This window comes from Dermacentor andersoni, chromosome 5 (genome assembly GCF_023375885.2).
Source record: "Dermacentor andersoni chromosome 5, qqDerAnde1_hic_scaffold, whole genome shotgun sequence".
Lineage (NCBI taxonomy): Eukaryota > Metazoa > Arthropoda > Arachnida > Ixodida > Ixodidae > Dermacentor > Dermacentor andersoni.
In genome coordinates this window covers 78,301,063-78,317,501 of record NC_092818.1, presented here as the reverse complement: position 1 = coordinate 78,317,501, position 16,439 = coordinate 78,301,063, and the positions used below count along the sequence as shown (strand labels likewise).

The window sequence follows — 16,439 nt, the reverse complement described above, 5'->3', positions numbered from 1 at the left end:
GGTGTCACGCGCCCAAGCAAACGTGAACACACCTCACTCGATGACCGCGGACAGTCGCTGTCAAAACGATGGGTGACGAAGCGCGGTCGCAGCAGCGGGTTAATTGCCCTTCGTGATGTCTCTCGGTTCAACGCGAAGCGGCGAGAAGACAGTGCACACGAAGCTATCAGCACTCGGGGAACTCGGTCCTGATCGCAGATCGCTTTCGAGATATGGCCCACTCGGCCGCGCCATAGGCAGCTGCCGCCGGAGTATAGCGCCACCCTCGGTGTCTTTCGCGCGATGGAAGTCGACGCGCTTCCTCCCCGCCTTCCTCCCATGCGCGTACGAGATAGAGCCACCATCGTCGGCTCACCCTCGCATACTTTCACTCGCAAGCAGCATACGGCGTGCGGCTACGATGTTATCGAGCTTAGACTTTATACGGAACATTACTGGGACGGCGACGGCGGAAACGCGTCTGGAGTGTCCATATAATTGTTATCTCAAGAAAACGTTACAGAGGCGCTTAACTATACTTACGAGCACTGGATGCAAAAGCACTCAGGAGTATCAATTATATCCGCGTCCATACTATTTATGCATCCATGTCAAGTAACATTGTCACATTACGTCACCACTTGGTTACGTGACTATGCCGCATGACGTGGTCACTTGGTGATGCGCTCGAATTTGGAAAGTCAATTTTGAAGGTGTCGAAGGTGAGTGACCCAAAATTTGGGGGTGGCCAAAGTCAATTTTGGGGGTCGACCAGGTCGATATTTAACGTGTCCACTTAATCTTCGAACTAGGCAAAGTCAATATTTTGTGGTGCGGGCCACGCCCACTGTTTCTATGTTTTTTTTTTCTCTTTCTTTATTGCGATAAAAACTTCCCCTTAAGGCATAAATCTTGATGTGTATATATGTATTATATGTGTACTGTGAGGCCGTGTCGCTTATGAATTGAAGCAGTGTCTTGGGGAACCTGTCATCAAGTATCCAGCGGCCATAGCTGGTTATGACACTGTAGCAGAGGCCGGCTTGCAGTGGTGTTCACCGTGGGATATCGCGGCGCGAGCCGCAGCAGGTGCAGCGCCGAGAACATGACGTCATCACTTGGTGACGTGAGTTTTCTTGCCATCGGATGTTAACACCGGTTGCTCGCCGGATTTTCCACTTCATGGGGTACAAAATCTTTCGCCTTGAAGACAGACGGGTCAAGAAACAGGCCAACGCTCACATGCGCATCCAGCCTCGCTCGCTTTAGGGGCGTGTTTGACGCGTGCATCTGGCATCAATGGCATCCCAGACGCTCTCCGCGTCTGGGATGCCATTGGCTTGTCGCTAGGTAGCGCAACAAAATTAAGTCGCAATGTGTAAGTTCATTTATACGCAAAGCTTATTTAGCGTTAGCGGGAAAGAATGAAAAAAATGAAACGTTGTCCGTTAACTTCACATTCTTTCTTTTTTCTTCATGCTTCCCGCCCCTTCCCCCTCCCGGTTAGGGTGATAAACTATATTTATCGTTCTGGTTGATCTCATAACTTATAAGATTCAGTTGCTTCGTGTCTGAGCAGTGAGAAAGATTATTTAAACATTATTTCGTTAACGGGCAGTAATAGCTATATCCACTTATTTTGCCCATTACCGAAGCCAGGTCTACAAAAAAAAAAAAAAGAAGAGCAATAAAAGAAAATGGAAGGATGAAACAAGAAGGAACGAAGACTCTATGCTACCTACGGTTCCTGCCAAAATTTTGGCATTGTTAAACAGCCCTTTGAGCTCTTATTATTTGGTAGATCACACTGTGATGTTAAAATAGCGGAAACAGTGTGGATGGTGATTCACAACTGCGTGATCACTTACTCGCGCAGAAAGCGTGTGGTGCCGCAGATCTCGGATTTACACCTACTGATGCATAGCTGGGCAGATGCTTAATGTGGATCTCAGTCAGTGTTTGAGTAGAACACGGAGATGAAGAATGCGAATCGCTCCTGACCCATCATTGGGTGAAAATTCATGAGTCAGCGTAACTTCATCTCAAGTCTGAGTAGTACTAATTGCGGGAGTAAGGATTCCCGTGTAGTTAATAATAGCCAGCGTTCTCTCAGAGCGAAGACCCACATTCTTTTTTTCGCCGGGCAACGTGAACTGCCAGTCGAGAGCAGTAGTCGCATACAGCTTTCGGCGAGAGTGCTTCTCCAGTGATACGAGTGACTGCGGGCCTTTTGAAGCTGACTTGCTCGTGACCTATAACCGTAATCTCGAATACGTATGATACCACTTTCGCAGGTAAAGCGCACCGCGTTCATAATGCAGACGGGCCAGGCCTCGGTGCGCCTTGAAATTATAATGTGGGTCGCAGGGTTGCTCGCGCATGCGCCCCAGGCCAACAAGCCGGGCAATGCATTCAGGGACATCGCGCGGGAAAGTATAGAGAGCTCTCCGCGGAGCGCGCGTATATACTCAGAGATGCGCTGGGTTTCCACGGCGGCGAACACACACACGCACGCACACACCGGTGTGCGTGTCGGATATGTACGCATTCGTTCGTGCGTACATACAGTGCGTTTTCCATATACGGTGGGCGCGGGTCCGAAGTCCTCCTGATGGGCGGTCATGTCCCGCGAGAGATGCCAGCGACGCACTGCCCCCCCCCCCCCCCCACTTCCCCCTTTTGCGACGCATCCTGCATGCATCCTGGCGCAACCCTGCCCGTGACGCGCCCTCGTCTCTCGTCGGCGTCGTAGCAGCGCGGTGGCGAGCAGTCGGTGGGCCGTCTAATTGGTCGCAGCGCGATTGCGTCCCCTCTACCAAGTTTTAATCTGATTAAAGGGAGCGGCCGAAAGAAATTTCGAAGAAAGTTTTGGCGCGGCAGATGATTCACCTCCGCGCGCGTGCACCGTGATGTATTATGTAGGCCGTTCGTGCACTGGCGGATGGTGTACGCGGCAGCAGTCGCGGGGACTCGGGCGCTGTGCGAGGAGAAGGGCCGCGGGGGGGAAAGGCTGGGCCAAGTCGTTCCGGATAGATGCGCGCAACGCGCGTGCCGTGTATGCGGGCTTGCTCGACGCCGACACCGCCGCCATGGCTGATTGCAACGCCTTGTAAATGTGCTAACTGATGAGCCGGCCCTTTTGAAATGTGAACGGCGAGCGCGCCGGCGCGCGAGGTGATTATTGAAGTCCCCGTCCGCTAATTGGATTCGGCGGCTCCGCCGCCGGAAGTCGACCCGGGGTCTTGGTCTCGCAAGTCAGGCGCGTGAGCGCGCCCGTCTCCGCGTTTGCCCGCGCCTCTGATCTCTCCTCGGGGAGCCGAAGCGGCAGCGTCTTGGCGGAACGTTGCTGACCTGTGAAGTTCCGTACGCTGCACGTTCGCCGAGTGAAGATTGCGCGAGGCTGACTGCGGACTCGGCGCGGGGGAGGCGGAGAAGGAAGGCGTGGTCCCTCAGCGGGACCCGCGCAGGACTCGCCGCAGATCACCGTATGCGCACGGTCGACTTGTACGTGCGATATTTACGACAGATTTCATGGAACCGCCAGGCAGGAGTTCGGAGCGTGCGAGGATCTCGAGTTCACGACTTAATTTGTCGTTGCGCCACTGAACCGGCCGCGGCAACTTAATGATATTCACATAGTGCCCACTCGCCTCTTCAGCAAGCGTCACTGAATTGGGAATGAATAGGATGCGGCTATAAGACACGCCTAGCGGTTAATTACTTTTGTCTCACTCTGAGTGTACCCGACGACAGCCCTCAGTGGCGGCCAAACCAAAGCTACGCACAGGCGCTTGCACGTCCTGAACTTCTGTTCTTGTGTTACTACGCCATGTAGTGCCGACGTTTTGCTGGCGGTGTACAGGAACTGTAATACCAGACATGGGCACCAGAAAGCCAGAAAACCAGGAAGAGTAAAAAATGAAAGTTCTTTTCCTAAGCAAGTGTTTTAGTTGTTACGCGAGCGAACTTGAAGAAAATATTGGTAAGGTTTGTTTTACGCTAAGTAGCTTCCAGATGCTTAAATTCGTGGACTATGCATGCCGACGCGCAGCAAGGAAACGTGTGCTTCGGCTCCGTAGCTTTGGATGCCCTGCCGCATGAAAGTTGTCGCCGGAGATAGGTGTAAAACGAGCAACGCTTTTCTCGTAATAGTGAGCATTGTTAAGCCGTGAAACAAGATATGCGATCCAGATGCGAGGTGCTTGCGTTTGGCCTTTCAACGATTGAAAGTTGGATGAGTGCTCCAACCGTCACATTTCTTGGTCATTTCTGTGTTGATTCTGTTACATCATCCTTCGGCGACATACACTTGTAATCTTCTTAATTCCTTTCAGTCCAGACTAGGCCGTGCCTGCAGGTTGAAATACCTGCGAAAACAAAAACAAACAAACAAGGCATGAGTTCTGTAACATGGTCTGAACCACAGAACGTCGAACTATGTGTATGGACAATTGATGCGGACAGGGCTCACATCTACGTTGATGATTTATTCACCTCGTCTTCAGCAACAGTGACTTTCTCGCTTCTTGCTGCTATACCGGTGGTAGTCAATATCATATGAACTAGATCGCACGAGGAGAGGGCTTTGCGAATGTTATGTGTCATAGCGCAAGTACTCAGACGTGACTGTTTAAAATCCTTGCTCTCGACACTAGAACTAGATGCCGGGCGGTCGCGTCTCTGGATGAAAAACTAACTTCGCATTTCGGGAGTAAATGAATCGACGCAGCCGTCCTAACGGTAAGCCTACTTGGAGATGAGAAAATGATATCATTGAGTTAGGCCGTCGTTGTTCTTTCGCGAAAACTACTGACTTAACGTTTCAGTTTTATTTTGGACGGAAAGAAGCTAACCCTTAGCTTAATAACGGCAAATTACACTCATTTTTCTCTTTTGCTAGTGAGGGTAAAGCACGTGTGGAGTCACACCCACCTCCACAGCTCTCTCTTTTTGAATGCGCTTTTTCGTATTATGGAGCTTCTCCTAATTTATTTTCACTTCCCTTGTGTGGTACATGCGTCCGTTCTTCTGTGCCATGCTTCTGAATCTCTTCATACAAAGTAGACAATGGCAATAAAGGCGATTTAGTCTCCTTAAAGTTAGTACTTTGCCCTGAAGGACCAAAGAGATAAATATGAACATTGTGTAAATTCAGTAACAAGTACAACAGTCTTCAATAGTATCCTCGCTAACCGCTGCATCGCTAACCGCTATGTCACCAACACTCATTAGTAGGTATGAAATGTACGCCCATATATGAGTTGTGCTTGTACAAAATATCGCAGACTGGATACAAGGCCTCAAAGTGGCCGGCGCACACACTGCTTCTACACGAGAACTTCCATTGCCGTCTTTGTTCGCAAACGGGCCCCCACAACCGCGCTTATGCCTTCTGCGCACTGACTTCCCTAAGGAACAGCGCAGCTCGTGTTCTTCTTCGCTGCTTCCAGTCACTCGATCGCTGTGCCATTACGAGTACTGGCTCGAAGAAAGAAAAGAAGAGGGAGAAAAAAAAATTCTCAAAGCCGAGAAGTAACGGACGCTGCGAGGAAGGCACTCCTGTTTCCACACTTCTCCCAAGCGCATATCGTGGTTAGGCTTCAGGAAGTCGCGAGAAAGAAAAAAAAAAAGAACGAGGGGAAAGAGCCGCCTCTTCAGCGACGGCGCGCACCAGAAATCATCTTCGGGCGAGATAAAGTCGTCTTTGGGGAAAGGCGAAGCAGCGGCGAGTCCCTGCGGCGCAGCGATCCCTAATGAGGCATTGAGGACGGTTCTTCCACACGTACATTCAATGCGGCCAACACCCTAACGTTCTTTTCGAGAAGGACGACTCCAAAAGACCGACCGCGCCGCACGTACCAGCCATGCGCGCACACGCACGAACGCGTCGCACGCAGGCAGTGCCAAGGTTCTCACGCTTTCACCGTAGCACCGTGCGGGGAATGTGATTGCGGCTCGTCGTTCTCCTGTTATATACGCCCGCTGCCTTCGTCGCGCTGGCTACGCGAGCTCATCGGATTCGTGTAGAAACCTCGTACGCAGGGGCCGATGTGTCGGTGTGCTCGTTGTGTGGGCGCTTCCAGTTTCTTAGTTCCCGACTATATATATACCGCGACTTTTCTCCCTCGCCTTAGATAGTTCGAGCTCACACTGCCATTGTTGACGTGGAGAGAAGGCGAAGATACCGAACGAGATCGGGGACCAGAACGCCGAGTATATAGAGGATAGCTATGGCAGTGTTGGGTTTTTTTCTCCCGAATGCCGGAATTGCGAACGCGTCGAGCCATTGTGCGCGGGGAAGCCCCGACGACTTTCTTGCCTTGGACAGAGATTACGTTCGTTGGGTGTCTGTTTTGTTCTTGTATATTAGCGTGGTTCTCTGACACGTTTTTCATACGGGCGATGCTCGTTGTCCACCCTCTTCAGGTCGTCTTTTCAGTCCTTCGCTAGTTTAACGTGTTTTCTGAAGCAGCAAGCACATATAATGTCGAAGAGCAATGAGAAGCGAAATGCAACGTGATATGCGGACGACCTCATATTTTTTTTAGAAGAAAGAAAACTTGGGAAGTTTTATTTTCCACGTCTTCTACACGTCTTCGTTTGTCAAATGAAATGATTTGAGAAAACATTTTTATATGAAATACGTCTCTGGTGTCATCGACGAAAGGAATCAAGTCCATGGCTTTCACAAAGACGCGTAAAACAAAAGAAAGGAAAGGCTGCTAGACTCCGTGCGACAACTGCCACAGTAGACCCAAGAGGTTGAGTGCCTCCTATTTCTCTAGTGTCCTCCATATTGTGAATTCAGGGCATGAATGTCGAGTGAAGCGGAATGTCTGACCTAGACAGAAGGTTAAACGAGCCTGAATGTTGAACAAATTTGAATGCCCAAAATTCGACATTCTGTCTCGTCATGCATTCAGGCTGCAAGTGCATGACCTTCTTTGCACGGGACTTATACTTACAGCTACGCTTCATTACCGAGCGCAATATTACCGTCTGAAAAAATGGGTAGTATACCAAAGCTGCGTTGTTCACAACAAATGGGCTCTACCATGCAGCGTTCAGCGCCGCTGCAGATCGAGGAAGGTAGAGACCAGCGCAGATTCCTTTCCTGCTCTTCTTGGCCCCGGAAGACTAACTCTGGACCGTCCACCGAACGGAGGAAGCCGCCAGGGCCCAAGGACCGCATACTGGCTTCCGTTTATTTGGGGACCCTAAACTGCTGATACCTAAATCAAAATATTTCTCTCCCTAGCTCTTGCTCTTCTTTTTATTACACTACACGTTTGCTGATGATAAATATGGATATCCAATTTTTACTGTTCTTCATTATTAGTGACTGCTCAAACCTACGCTTGAGAGCTTTGTGAGTGTAAATTTTATGACATCCCATCACAGAAAGGTATGTTCAGTTGCTCACATGTGTAGGAGAATGCAGCGGTCATTGGTGAATATGTACGCAATTCCTGTACTGTAGTGGCGGGACTGAATTGCATGATTTACTCTTTTCAATGCCTTGTTTAATCCCAGGTTCGTAGCTGGGAGAGAACGAGTTGCCTAGTTAGCAGCATAACCAAAAGAAATTAATTGTGTTTTTTTAGATCCTGTGTCCTAGAAAGGATCTTTTGTTCGATATAATCTTGCTCTACTCGATAAATGGAAAGTAGATCGTTGGCTGGCTTCAAAAAATATACCGTATGGTTACGCCAGTCAGAGGAATGGGAAGAATACTAAAAGCGTGAAAATTTTCGAGTGACAAGCTTGCCAGAAGGTGGATAAGATGAAGGAAAAAAGAAAGGAGTCCCTCACGCGAGAAATGTTCCGCATCAGCTTTCCTGTGTTTTTTTTTTTTTTTTTTGAGAAGTGCAGAACCATGAAAGGATGACACAGTGGGAGTCAGGTGCGGGCGTTAAGGTGATGTCCATATCCCATAAGTTTGGCAACTGATGAATCCGCAAGAATGGCTATAATAAAGGAGTCTTTTCTTTCTTCTTTTTCAGCTTGCAAAGGTGTGGTCAGGCATAAGAGAAATTTGTAACACGATCTAGAAGTCGATGTAGAAACGTACAAGAAATACGTATCTTTTGATAACGTTTTCAGAATAACAATAAATAAATAAATTTTATAAAAGAACCAAGTATCATTCTAGAAAAAAAGAACTTCGCAGCAATTTGTGTGTATACTATGGGTACAGAATCACGTAAATATACATGTTCATTCCTGAAGATTCCTAATCCATCACAAATAAATAAATTGTACAAAAATACAAAGAACGATCCTGCATAAGAGAAGTTTGTAACACGCTTTGGATAGGTATAAGAATCACACCAACATACACATTGCGGAGCTTTAGCTCGCGGGTGCGATTCACAACCGTGGCGGCTGCCTTTCCATGGTGGAAAAATGCGAGAACCTTCGTTTATTCAGATTTAGGCACACGTCAGAGAACGAACCCCAGGCGTTCAAAATTAATCCTATAAGGCCCCTACTACGGCGTGCCTCATAATCTTATTAGAGTTCTGGCACCTAAAGCCTTACAATCTAATTTTATTTCAAAAGTCGGCGTTGTATGAAAGGGGAGCGACTGGGTCTAGTTGCTGATCTGTCCACAAAGTATGGGTGCATACGGACCCGCCGTGGCTGCTTAATGGCTGTAGTGTTACGCTGCTGAGCACGAGGTTGCGGGATCAAATCCCGGCCACGGCGTCTGCCTTCCGATGGGAGCGAAATGCAAGAAACACCCAGGTACTTAGATTTAGGTGCACGTCAAAGAACACCAGGTGCTCAAAATTAATCCGGAGTCTCCCACTACGGCGTGCCTCATAATCAGAGGGTGGTTTTGGCAAGTAAAACCCCATAATCTAATAATGTGTGCATATGCAAGACAAATTTCGAACTCCGTAGCCGATATTATCAGCATGTAGCCGTGATGCATTGATGGACCACAGGATGACAGACGCATTGGTTGCTTTCTCTGCAGCTTAATTATGACCACTCTAACTCACTATGCGAACAATGACGCTGATCATGCTGAAGTGTGCAGTGGCGATCGCGGTGTATGGCTTATTGATCAGCGAAGTCTAGCAGTGGCGCTGGTAAGCGCATACGCTGGTGGCTCCTAGCAACATTGTAAGGTTACACTGTTTGAACGCGAAACAACGCACTTCCATGTTCCCCCTAACCACGCCCAACACTGTAGAAGACTTGCGTGCCGGTAGGCAGAATCAAGTGCGCATTCTGCATTTGGCTGTCGTCGAGACTGAGCGGTAACGACAGTTCTTGTGACCCTGAAATTTCAGTATCAGTCTGTTCCATCAAGCAAGACGCAGCTTTGAACGGTGGTCGGCTTTATTCGGAAGTCATGCGCATGCGCATAACGATTATGAAGCAAGCTTGACGAGCTGACGACGGGTGCCGGGGATGTCGGCTTCTAGAAGATGGGGTGTATCCACCGACATTCAAAATTGCAATGAATTCGCGAAGCTCCTTGTACTGTCACATTTCCAGCCGCAGTGCAACGCCCGCCATCTTCGTTGACAGCAAAGGAAAGCTTGAGCTACCCCGTGCTGTGCCAGTGCAGAAGTCTACAGTGAACACTTGGCTTGCTCCGTTTCACACAGCGTCATAGCTTGTCCCACAGCCAGCGTGTCACGGGATGATCGGTAGTGGCTACAGTTTTGAAGACGGTTCCACAACATGGGAATACGCCGACAAAGCAAGGCATCAAAGGGAACGTCGCCAGATCGCAAGGTAAAGTGCACATCTTGCTAACGAAAAGCATGGTTTCTTCCATACCTTAGAACTTGAACCGGAAACTTGATCGGTTCGTGATATGCTGGGCCTAGTTGCACATGTCTTGGCAGCTAAGGCTGTCTCGCATAACGCTTCGCACTACGTTGAACTTATGCGCGTCTCATTACTTAACAACGGAATATTTCGCATATCCAGCTCAAAATAATTACCCCACGTCGGACACGATGGTTCTATAGATTAAAAACTTTCTGGCAGAGCCGACAGTTTTTATATGTCTGCACTTCAAGATAAGTCAGGTGGTGAAAAAGCTCGCTTAGGGTGTATTATCAAAACGTCTGCAACCTGCATACTCAGAGAAATTTGTCGACTTCAGCGAAGGTGTGGCTGTAAAGTTTGCGAGAATGATTGTTAGTTGAATTTGACGTGTGAAGGCTTCAGTTGGATCATTAGAAATTCTTAAGTTTATCACCGGTATCAAGTCGTTTGTCATTTATGGTGCTTTTATCCGGACTAACGAACGCAGTTGATTTTGTCAAATGTTTCAGTGCATGGTGATGTCTTTTCGTGTTTAGACCGCTGAAATCAGCTTGCTGATAGCAGCGACTTAAAAAAAAAAAAAAAGGCGTCTCGGCTTTCGCCATTCAAGATTGCCATTTTCTTCTACAAGAGATAACTTGCATCGACGTCAGCGTGACCACCATCTCCGGGTACCATCATTGCGAGGTAGTGTACGCGCAGGAAACCTGATAGCACGATAGGCGATCTTTCGTCGAGTGACAGAGAGAGAAAAAAATTTAGTAAAATAAAGGGAAACCGCAGGGTCTTGCGACGGGGCCTGGTTGTGCGTGGCGTCTTCACTCAGTCCAGGACCCATGAGCCGGGGCCGCCGGACGCGCTCTCATGGCCAGATCGAGCTGTTCTCGCGAGTTGACGCCAGACAGCGAGGCTTCCCACCGTTGCGTGGTGGGGTGTGGGATTGTAGGGTTGCAAATCGACAATAGTGATAACCCTGTGCAAAACTGTCATCACCAAAGAAGAAAACAACGATCTACGCGTGACAGCACGGTACACTGACGTCATCTGAGCCTAAATGTCCGTGTACTATTACGGTGAGAAGTTGAGTCCACGATGTTGAGTGAGAATTCTCTATGCGACGAAAGTACTCAACCTTATAATCTCTACTTTTTACAATCAATTCTTTGATCGAGGTAACTAATTCTCTAGCCAACGTAATAATCCTTCCTTACTTCTTGTCGAAATTTATGTGCTTATATATCGTCTGTGGTGCGATACAATAAACGAGTCTGTTGCTATGATAAAAGAGATTGCTTGGGGCTTTTATATATGTTTGAAACTTGGACGTTTTCTGAACGCGTTATTCTAAATTACACTAAATCTGGAGCTGCCTGGTTACCTCAGCTGTGTAGGAAACCGTGAACTGAAGAATATTCTAAAATATAGTTTTTTTTTCTTCCTCTGTGTGCTCGTGTGTGTGTGCGTACTTTTTTTTCTCCTTCCTGGTTTTCAAGGGACGAAAGAGCGAACGTTCCTTTGTTGCTCCTGTCATTTTCCGTCCCACACATTGCGCAACAAAAACGTGAACCTGGACGCGTCGGGGTGGATCAGTGGCTACACCGTTGTGATTTTGAGAACGAGGTCGCGGGTTTGATATGCAGCAACGGAGTCAGCATCCCAATGGATTGAGGCGGGATGCAGGAATGCAGAAATGCTATTGCTCCCTGATTCGGGTAACGTTGCATACACACACACACACATATATATATATATATATATATATATATATATATATATATATATATTGATATAACATACGAAATGAAGGTGGACCCCATTTCTTCTACCAGAAATTCAGTGCTTATCGCTCTTTGATAGGATATATACCGGAGTGTCAAATGTGTTTGTAGCCTGAGCGTAGAGTGCAGTTTAAAAGTAACAAACGTTTTTGGGTATTTAGTACAAAATTATTCACATGCGCGCTCACGACATATCTGCTTGTGTACATCCAAATATACTAAAGTGAAGCATTTGACGTCTGAAACAACGTGTCGCACATGAATTCTTTGCATGCCTAGTTTCAGCTACAGATAGCACGCCTATACAAAGTAACCAATGAAATTTCTGCGCTTCCTTTATTCTGAGTTAGCCTTTGTGACGTAACGGAAGCAAGAAAAAAAATGTGCAGAAGCAATCGACCATGATCGTCAACGTTAGGAGAATAGCCGAACGGTTCCAGAAATATTCTGCAGGATGACTTGTTGCTGGGCTAGTTGGCGTTTGCTTAAAGACATATTGTCACCCAGCTATTACAACTAAAGCAGTTTGGCAAAATACAGATTGGCAAAAAATGTCTGCCTTTAGCGATGGCTGGTCCTCGGAGAGCCCGCGCGCAACCACGAACTTCGTCGTTCTCGTCTTAAAGGGATACAGAATAAAAATCGAAGAATATAGAGAGAGCCCCACAATTGCATTCCTAAGACACAATTGCTATAGTATATAGTCATTATTCGGGTTACTTTTGAGCGGATGGCTTTATTTTTGACTCTCCATGAGCGGCCACCGCGTCACTCGCAAAGCGCTCCCGACAACAAGCCGGCGGATCTGACGTCACACCTACCCTCAGCAGCCGCGGAGCGAGCTGGCCGGCTGCGCAGTTTTGTTTTCCTCGTGCTGCGCAGTGCAAAATGCAAAGTTCTAGTGAGAGCGATAGCATGAGCGGAACTTATGGCTCCGACTTGGATGAGCGGCCTACTGAAAGACCACGAACGATAAAGGCGTATGCCTACGATCCGTCCACGTCGTCAAGCTAAATTGACGACGACCCGCCGCAGCAGTCCCCCTCCGCGGTGCCGAGAGAGTCTGGACCAGCAAAGTAGTGCTTACACTGTGCATTCCATGTACACGCGTTCGCCTCGAGAGATCAGGGGCGGCATCATAGGTGGGAACCAGATATAAACGCGGTTCCTGCGGCTCGGATCGTAAGCTCGCACCTGTCACGAATGAATTAGCGAGACGAGAGGCACATGCCTCATTGACAGTGTTGCATCCGTGGCGGTGCGCCCAGCGTGATTCACTCACGCAAACTCTTTGCCATGTTTGACTTCAACAGAGCGAGGATGCTTATGCCTCAGGCTATGCAATGTCAGGCGACGTAAGGAACTTACTCTGCGTTCTGCGCAAAGCGGCTTGCTCCGCCCGCTTGGATGGGTAGCTGCTAGCGCGTAAAACATGAAAGCCACCAATGCACAATACAGGTGCCGTGAGTACACATTGCACAAAAAAAATAATAACGTAGAAATCGTTGAAGATATTGACGCGTGTAGACCTCCCTGTACCTACGCCATCGGAGCAGGTGTGGCCGGTGGCGTGAGCATAACAGTCGGCTGCCGACTCTCGCGCGGCAGATGCTTGATGCGCGCAAGCAGCTGTTTTGAGAATAGATGCGATGAAGCAACGGGTGAGGATTGAAGCCAGGCATGTGCAGTGACTGAAATGCGCCTCTGTAAGCAGGGAACGTCTTGTTATTCACGGAGTGAACGAGTACATGCGCAGCGGTTCCAGCGTCCCGTTGTTTCATCCCAGCCGAGCACTCCTTCCCTTGGTGCACACGAGATGGCGCCACCAGTCTAATGTCGGCGAATTTTTCTTCGTCAGCCGTCGCTTCAGACGATGCGGATTTCGATTCATGCTGGCAGAATTGGCCAAACATCTGGCTCCGAACGTCGTACAAACGACAAATTACGGTCAAACGGCACCTGTGCGCAAAACTACAGCGTGAGCAAGTACGCGAGAAAAAGACTACCGCTGCCTGCCGTGTTCACATGCGCACAGCAGACCCTCGGCATTTTGCGGCGTTGACACGACTGCTCCACACATCAAACCACAAATCCACGAGGTGAAAGACGAGGTTTTCGAACAGCTCACACGAGGAAGCGGTACGAATAGGACGGTCGAACAAAGAAAGCGCGTTGCTGCAAACGTCAACTCGCCCCTTCGCGCGCTCAGTGTGGATGATCGCTCGCAATGGGCCTCGAGGTGGGTAAGCGTTACGTGATATCCGGTTTTGCCAGAGCTTTCGGAGGAGGCCGGTAGGTGCTGTGATTTGAGAAATATTCACTAAAATCACGGAGGAAGGAAACTAAGGAGAGGCCCTGACGTCACTCTTTGTGAAGCAAAAGTGAAGCCGGAATTTGGCGTTGCTCATGGCGATGCTCCGCCTTTTGGGCCACCCTCCTCGCTTGTTTACATCTTTCGCGAAACCACGCCGCGCTGCGCGTGGTGTCGCGCGCGCTCGCGCAACATCTGGCAGAGCACGGTGCAGGTAACACAACGCAACAAGACACGGTGACTAACGCAAACCCGCCCACTCAGCGCCTTTGCCACGGCCCGAAACCTACCAGAGCAACACGTGTGAGCGCTCAAAACCATAACAACGCCGCCATTGTGGCCCAAAAGGCGTGGCCATACAAGAGAAAAAATAAAAAAGTAGCAAAAAAATGAGAACTTACTACGTCATTTCCGCCACACTTTTCTCCTAGCGCGCGGAGGGGGTAGGGCCTCTCCTTAGTTTCCTTCCTCCGTGACTAAAATAATTACTTTTCGCTCACTTCTCCTCAGAAAGAGTGTTGTTTTGGTCGCTCTCGGTGCGACAGCTATCACTCGAGACAGAAATCTCGGCGACAATTTTTTTTTTCACTATCCCTTTAAGGGTCCCGTGTCAACACGTGCAAACTTATTTCGCGTCATTGCTCCCCTCTCAAAAGCGACCGGCCCGGTCGCTTCAAGGGCAGCGGGCGCGCACTATGGGCAAGAGTGCCAACATGAAAAGACAAAAAAAAAACATACAGGAATGTACACAATGCTGAAGCGGTTTGTGAGGGTTGCTTAGCTCTGGCGTGCGTAGTACGGCTTCATCCGTACTACGTGGACGACTTCAGCACGGGGACGGCGTCGGTTCGAACCAGGATCAGATGTTTGAGGCACCACCTCGTAGTTCACATCACTGAGGCGGCGTACAACTTCAAAGGGGCCGAAGTAGCGGCGCAACAATTTCTCTGAGAGCCCACGGTGTCGGATAGGTGTCCACACCCACACGCGGTCGCCTGGTAAGTACTGGACATTCCGTCGGGTCCGGTTGTAACGGTAGGCGTCGGTATTCTGCTGGGTGCGGATGCGATTCCGAGCAAGCTGGCGAGCTTCCTCGGCTTTCTCGACGAAATCTTCAGTGTTGTCATTCCTTGTGGTTCCGTCGTCTAAGGGGGTTGTAACGCGACGTCCGTAAACAAGCTCGAATGGTGTAAACTCGGTGGTCTCCTGCACAGCGGTATTGTAAGCAAACGTGACGTATGGCAAAATCCCATGTTTTGTGTTCCACATCAATGTACATGGAGAGCATGTCGGCTAATGTTCTGTTTAGGCGCTCTGTTAAGCCGTTAGTTTGGGGATGATAGGCTGTGGTCTTTCGGTGGTCGGTGTGCGTCAGTGTGACGACTTGTTGCAATAACTCCGCTGTAAACGCTGCACCGCGGTCAGTAATGAGTACAGCGGGTGCACCGTGGCGAAGCACGATGTTGTGGACGAAGAAGCTGGCGACTTCAGCAGCAGTTCCCTGCGGCACAGCTTTCGTCTCCGCATAGCGAGTTAAATAGTCAGTTGCCACGATTATCCACTTATTTTGCAAGAAGGACGTGGGGAACGGCCCAAGAAGGTCCATTCCCACTTGCTGGAACGGCGCCGGAGGCGGATCCAAAGGCTGAAGGAGGCCGGCAGGCTTGACGGGTGGAACTTTACGCCTCTGACAGTCACGGCATGTTCGCACATAGCGCTGAACCGACGAAAATAGGTGTGGCCAATAGTATTTTTGCCGTAAGCGCGCTTATCTCCTCGCGAAGCCTAAGTGGCCGGCACAGGGATCGTCGTGACACGCCTGTAAAACTTCCTCGCGCAGTGCCGTCGGAACGACGAGAAGGAACGTTTCCTGGCTGTTCTCGAAATTTTTCTTGTACAGGACATCGTTTCGCAGGCAGTACGACGTCAATCCTCGTGAAAGTGGGCGTGGGACAACAACGTCAGCTCCCTCGAGATATCGGATGACTGGAAGCAGCTCAGAGTCTGCACGTTGATAGTCAGCCATGCGCACCACGTCGACGACACCAAGAAACGGCAAATCTAGCTCCAAATCGGAGGATGTCAAGGGAATAGGAGAACGTGACAAGCAGTCAGCGTCGCTATGCTTATGGCCGGATCTGTAGACAACAGTTATGTCGTATTCCTGGAGGCGGAGGCTCCAACGAGCGAGGCGACCTGACGGGTCTCGTAGATTGGCAAGCCAGCAGAGCGAGTGATGATCACTGATCGCTCGAAATGGCCGGCCGTATAAGTAGGGTCGGAACTTGCTGATGGCCCACACGACTGCTAAGCATTCTTTTTCGGTCGTTGAATAATTAGCTTCTGCTTTTGTCAGACTACGACTGGCGTACGCAATTACACGTTCTGCGCCATCTTGCCATTGAACCAGAATGGCCCCGAGTCCAACGTTGCTGGCGTCGGTGTGTATTTCAGTTGCCGCGGTGTCATCAAAATGCGTCAGCACTGGAGCGGATTGAAGGCGTTTACGCAATTCGGTGAAGGCCTGCTCTTGGTCTTCCGTCCACGCAAAGGGCACATCTTGTCGTGTCAGTCTCGTG

General features: G+C 49.3%; 1 long non-coding RNA gene across 1 annotated transcript in view; it reads right to left on the bottom strand.

Annotated features, from left to right (window-relative positions):
* Positions 1-4,138: 4,138 nt before the first annotated feature.
* The window catches only part of LOC140218357 (uncharacterized), a 174,338-nt gene continuing 162,037 nt past the window's right edge, over positions 4,139-16,439 (bottom strand). Inside the window, exon 3 of the long non-coding RNA XR_011894636.1 lies at positions 4,139-4,346. This is a non-coding gene — a long non-coding RNA (uncharacterized lncRNA). The remainder of the gene's footprint in view (positions 4,347-16,439) is intronic.